The 6,807-nt window shown below is 29.0% G+C and overlaps 1 pseudogene; it reads right to left on the bottom strand.

The window, feature by feature from the left end:
• Positions 1-939: 939 nt before the first annotated feature.
• Positions 940-1,923, bottom strand: LOC149147080 (GCN5-related N-acetyltransferase 8 pseudogene; annotated as a pseudogene).
• Positions 1,924-6,807: the final 4,884 nt, after the last annotated feature.

The following is a 6,807-nucleotide window of genomic DNA, read 5'->3' on the forward strand; positions in this document are numbered from 1 at the left end:
TGGAAGCTAATTATGAGCATGGAAAAATATCTTCCTTTGCATGCATGGAAAGTGGAGAAAACTGTGAGGGAAAGAAGAACAACATATTTCTATTCCGGAGAGATGTGTATTATTAAAAAATTAAATATATTTTTACTCTACATGCCTTCCTTTGCAGGTTTGGAAAGCGGCGAAAACCAAACTGTGAGGGAAATAATTTGAACTTATTTCTATCGAGAGAAATTTGTATTTAATAAAAAATTAAATATATTTTTATTCCAGAGGGAAATAAAAATGGGGTTGAATCAACAGACAAAATATATCTTGTGTTCAGCAGACTAAAGATGGGGTTGAATCAACATAAAAGAGATATTAAACCTAGTAGGATCTCGGTCTCTAGATGTTTACACTAATTCAATAAAATTTAGATGAACTTTCAAATCTAAATTGCATTGCGAATGTAGGCAAATCCACATGTTAACCGTTAGTTTTGCAAATTGCATACGAATGTAGGCAACATAGTATTGAGTCGCTGATATTTTACTTGTCTAGAACCACTTATTGAACTCTCGACACTGTAATATAGAATTGCAAATCTACAAGGTATGGCATTGTTGCATCAGCGTGAATTGGAAGGCTGAAGCAGATGAGATTGGATTGTATTATAAATATGTGAAAAGTTCTAATATAATTATGTTATTTATATTATTGAAGGATAATTCTTTAATCAAAATTTAATGGGTGAAAGGTTGATTTATTATCGAAACCTTATTCGCCAGCTCAAAATAGGAAAAGAAACTCTAGATTCCATATCGGAAAGTCTTGGCCGCCTAAAAATTTAAAAATATGCTCCAATTATCTACTGCGTACCCATTCAAACAAACAGATTTGATAAAATTTTGTTCCCATTCAAACAAACAGATTTATCAAAGTTTTATATTTATTTAAAGAGTAAAATTGGTTTTCAAAACCATACTCTTCAACAGAAGAAAATACGACTGGCCAATCATCTGCCTTATGAAAAAGGTTAATGTCTTGTGATGTAATTGTGCATCGAATATTAGGGGAAATAAAACCTCCCTAAAACCCCACAAGATACACAGGGGCAAACCAGAAAATAAAGGTTGTGGAAAAAGAAATAACTTATTGTGGGTTCAAGATGCAAAGGCGTCCAAGGCCTCACCAACGAGTCTGCAGATTCTCCAATCCTGCAGCACCTGAGCTCCCATGTCCTGGTAAAACTTAATCGCGTTCACATTCCAGTCCAGCACACACCATTCCACTCTTCCAAACCCCATTTTAGCAGCCTGCCCAGCAACTGCCTTGAGAAGAATGCTACCCAAACCCCTTCTCCTGTAAGGCTCTCTGACAAAAAGATCCTCTATGTGAAATCCCGGCTTTGCCAAAAACGTCGAATAATTCCTGAAAAACAAAACAAAACCCACAACTGTCCTGTCGTTTCCCAGAGCCGAGACGAACGAAGCCCTTTCTGGGTCGTTCACGGGGGTTCTGAAGTTCACATTCTCAACCGTCTGTTCAAACGATTCATCTACGGTTTTGGGGGGCGGGAAGTTTTTATGAGATATTTCTACCAGGAAGGTTGTGAGACCTTGGAATGGAGGTGCGCTAAAGAGGGTTGATGACAGAGCCTCTTCAGTAGCCTTGCAATGATCGGTCAGGTGTTGGAACTCGGCTAACTGCTGAATTAGCTTCAGAATGTGAGAAACATCTTCTTTAGTAGCTAGCCTTACGCATGCGAAGCTCTCGTTGTCCGCTTCTGTTGTCATGGTTATGGCTCTTCTCTGCTCTGCAACTGTTAAAGTTCAGGGTTGAAACTGTGACCTCGCTGTCACAAATAATTACGCCTGTGATCTACACTTTCTCTACACCTCAAAAGATAGACTCTGCATTTTCCTCCCCATTACTTTCTACAGTTGTGTTACTTTCTTAATAATAAGGGTTTTTATAAATAGATTAAGTTTCGAACCATATAACCTTATAAATAGATTAGGTTTCGAACCATATAACCCAACTATAGTACTGTTAGCTTCTTCGTTAAAGTTAACCGTTGTTGTGCAAAAGGTGTCTCGTCACAAAAGTCTACGACCTTTAAGTTTTCACTTTAACTCAGCGTCCTTTAAGTTTTCACTTTAAGTCAACGTTGTACGCTGTAGGGTAACAAAATTTTCTTTAATTTATAATGGTTAAGAGTGTTCGTTATAGGTTCAAAATTAAAGGATATAGAGTATGTATGTTTTTATAGATTTAATAATCAAATCGTTTCATGGAAGTGATTGGGTCCATCATTCCACAAACAAAAAATCTCATACACCAATTTAATATCTAGATTGACAGTAATCTTAAAATTAGATAATAATAATAACAAAATATATCAAAAAAAAATTTATGGCTTTTAAAATTTCACTTTAATTCAATATGGAAAGTTGTATAGCAAAACAAATGAGGAGATTGCATGCTTCCACTATCATTTACTCACACAGTAGAGATATATCCAAAAATATTACATTTTTTGTTGGTTACCATACATATTGTGAATTCTCTTTATTTGAACATTTCATAATTGTAAAAACGTGATCCGATTTTGAAAAGTGGTGACGCAAAATACATTTATTTATTTATTTTTTATTTTTTATTTTTTTCGGAGTATATTTTTGACAATTTAAATTTTCTTATGTAGCAAATATAAATATTTGTTTTTAAATGTTAGTGATTTTCATACTGATTTTAAAACGTGTTGATGAAGCATACCCTTTTTTAGAGGGCTTATTTTTCACACTTCAAAATTTATTATATCCAACTTTTTTTAAATTATGATTATTTAACGAATTTTCAAGTTGTTTTATTTTTATTTTTTTAAATATTGATTACTTAAAGAAGAAGAAGAAGAGACAAAAATAAAAGTAAAAAATGTTAAAAAAATATTATCTCATAAACCATAAAGAATTTGAAAAAAAAAAAACTAGTAAAATTAATATTAAAAATATTTAAGAAAAAACTAAAAAATAAAAAATAATCAAATATATCTATTTGTTTTTAAATGTTAGTGATTTTCATGCTAAACGTGTTGAGACAGAGAGACTTATTTTTCACACTTTAAAATTTATTATGTCCATTTTTTTAATTTTTATTTTTAATTATGATTACTTAACGAATTTTCAAGTTGTTTTATTTTTTTATTTTTTAATGTTGATTACTTTAAAAATATATAAATATATATATATATATAAAAGATAAAAATAAAAATAAAAAATGTTAAAAAAAAATCTCATAAACCATAAAAGAATTTGGAAAAAATAAATAAATAAATTTAAAAACAAACTAGATTTTAAAAAAAAAGAAAAGAAAGAAGACAAAAAAAATTATCTCATAAACCATAAAAAAATTTGGAATAAAAATAAATAAATAGATAAATTTAAAAACAAACTACATTAAAAAAAAAAAAAAAAAAAACTAGTAAAATTACTATTAAAAACATTTAAAAAAAACTAAAAAAAATAAAAATAATCAAATATAAATATTTGTTTTTAAATGTTAATGATTTTCACGCTGATTTTGAAACGTGTTGATGCAACATACTGTTTTCTAAAGGACTTATTTTTCACACTTTAAAATTTATTATGTCTAAATTTTTTTTAAATTATGATTACTTAACCTTTTTTTTAAGTTATTTTATTTTTTAAATATTAATTACTTAAAAAAACATACATATACACACATAGACAAAAATAAAAATAAAAAATGTTTAAAAAAAATTATCCCATAAACTATAAAAGAATTTGGAAAAAAATAAAAAATAAATAAATTTAAAAACAAATTAAATTAGATATATATATATATATATATATATATATATATAATTAACAAAAATAACTAGTAAAATTAATATTAAAAACATTTAAGAAAAAACTAAAAACACAAAAATAAAGTCAAATTAAAGGAAAAAACCAAAATAATATAAAAATTTTAAAAATATATGCGTCTTTTCAAATTGAAAAAACAAAAAGATTAAAAAACATTTAAAGTTTATAAAGAAACATATATATATATATATATAACTTACATTTTTTATTTAAAAAAAATAAACAATTTGTTTTTTTATTTAAAAGAAATAAATATTAAAAATTTTAAAAAGAAAAATTATTAAAAAATCTTTTTTTTTTTATGAAAGATTTTCGGCGTAAATCACATGATATTTCATTTGTCGACGTGTTTCGAACCAACCATTGTGGTTCGAAGAATCAGATCAAGCTTTGCATGTTAAATAGTCAGAGCAGAACCTCGAACCGCTATAATTCTTGACCAGGCCACATCTATATTGACCAACGGTTAAATTTGACTGGGGATCAGTTGGTTGGACCAGGGACACAAATATATTAAATTGAAAATTAAAAAATTAAAAAAAAAAATTTAAACATTTTTTTTAATATATATTATTATTATTTTTTGAACTCCTTTGGCCGCCCGTGGTGGCGCGAGCGGAGGGGCGATTCTGGGATCACCCCTCTGCCCCTCCTGATGTAGGCCCTCTGCCCAGGGCCACGCCACCACGGGCCGCCAGAGGAGTTTTAATTTTTTTTTTAAACATTTTAATAACTTTTTTTCAATTTTTTTAAATAATATTTCTGTTAAAAAAAATTATTTATTTATTTATTTGTTTATTTGTTTATTTTTTTTTTAATTAAAAAAATGGTTTAATTTTTTTATTATTTTTAATATATTTTAAAAAATAAATAAATAAAAATAACAATAAAAAATTTGTTTAAAAAAATTTAAATTTTTTAATTTTCTTGTTTTTTTTTTTTTTGTAAGCTGGGGCAGGACTCTCTGATTTATATGTCCATTATGTACCCCTCTACGGGGGAAGGGTAGCCCAAGATTTGAACGCAAGACTTCCGGTTCGGTGAGACTTCATTTCCACGGCCCTTGCCGCTTGAGCTACCCCATGTGGACTTAATTTTCTTGTTTTTAAATTAAAAAATGCAAGTTTCATAAAAAATACTCGTTTTTGTTTTTTTGCATTTTTATGATTGATTTTTTTTATGTTTCAATTTTTTTTTGTTTTATTTTTATTTTTATTTTATGTTTTGTTTTTAGTATATATTTTAATTTATGTTTTGTCATTTGTTAAAACTTTTTTTTGTTTTGTGTTTTTTTTGTTTTGTTTTTTTTGTTTGTTTTGTTTTTTTTTTAAATTTTAATGTTTTTCGGGGTCATAATAAAATATTTTATGCTATTATTTCGACATGATGAAATTTTACCCTTGAAAAACAAAAGTGTTATCCCAACATCAACACTTTTCATTTTGAAGGTGTTTTTTTGCATAAAATTTACCATTGAAAATAAATAAATAAATAAATTAAAAAATTAAAAAAAAAAAATAATAAAAAATAAATAAATAAATGTTATTTGAATATCAACACTCTTCGTTTTGAGGGTGTTTGTTGGACAACTTTTGCACAAAAAATTGGTTTTCACCACCATTTTTAAAACATGTTGAAAATTTACTCTAACAAAAAAAAAAAGGTGTTATTCCAACATCAACATTTTTCATTTTTAACACTGTTTTTGATGTTTTTATGGGGTTTTTTGGCCAGAGTTCCCGTTTTTAGTTTATAGTTCCCCTTTCAAAGTTTACACTGTTAACATTAAAAAGGTAACTTTAAAAGAATTAGACGAAAGTCGTGTTTTGACTATCCTGAGCTAGTTTGTTAGCTAGCATTACATCACTTAGGGCATCACAACATAAAGAATTGTGCTCAGTATCTGCACCCTTGAGAAACTGACATCTCTCCATTTCTTGATTTGAGTTATTTGAATAATGGTGAATCTTATTGGCTAACATTGCATCACTTGGCATTAGGCCATCACAACATAGAGAATTGTGCTCAGTATATGCACCCTTGAGAAACTAACATCTCTCCATTTGTTGATTTGAGCTATTTGAGTAATGGTGAAAATTCATGGGTTATTAGAGTTATCAAGCACTCTAAGCATGTCTACAACTAAAAGCACAATTAAAATTAGCAAGGACACTTTGTTTTATATTCAAACCTGTCTATAAAATACACATGACAAAATTGATTTTTTGCAACTTGAATCTCAACTTCAACAGGAAGTATTACAACAATGGAGTCATCATTCTGAACCTGTTTCTGTTCAGAACATTGAAATAGACTCCCATAAACAACAAGTCAATAATGTTACAGTTGATTCAGATTCAATTCTCAATGAAGCAATAAGGTTACACACAGATGTAGAAGTTCAGTCTGCACTTCCCAAACCCATCATTAGACCTTGGAAAGAGTTTGTCCATAACAAGCACAAAATTGGTCTTGGATATGACAAGGGTCTTGGATATGACAAGGACGTGTCCTTTCATATTCCAGATTAATCAAAGCCCATAAAATTTCAAAGTGTTGGATTTCTTCATGAAAGTTCACCTTCAGTTGTTTCAGAGTCTGGTCCTCCTCCACAATAGCCACAAAAAATTGTTAAATGCCAACACTGTAACCGAGTTGGCCATATGAAAGATCATTGTTTTGATCTTCATTCGTGCAAGCATTGTAGTCAACATGCTCATTCTTCATACAGATGCTTCAAAACAAGCCTCTTGCAAGAACAGAGATTCATCTTGGATGGATCACTTCTTGGCAATGGGCTTCAACAACTAAGAAGATATTTCAGTCATATGTCAAAACTTGTTCTAGAGTATTGAACAGTCTTGCAGTTAAGTTTTCTTCATCATCTCAACTTGTATATGACAATGGGGAAGTGATGGCCATCTACAAGCTTCAAAGCCACATCAAG

This window comes from Pinus tabuliformis, chromosome 9 (assembly GCF_031772625.1).
Source record: "Pinus tabuliformis cultivar Carrire ecotype Pingquan chromosome 9, CPIR1, whole genome shotgun sequence".
In the NCBI taxonomy this organism is placed as follows: Eukaryota; Viridiplantae; Streptophyta; class Pinopsida; order Pinales; family Pinaceae; genus Pinus; species Pinus tabuliformis.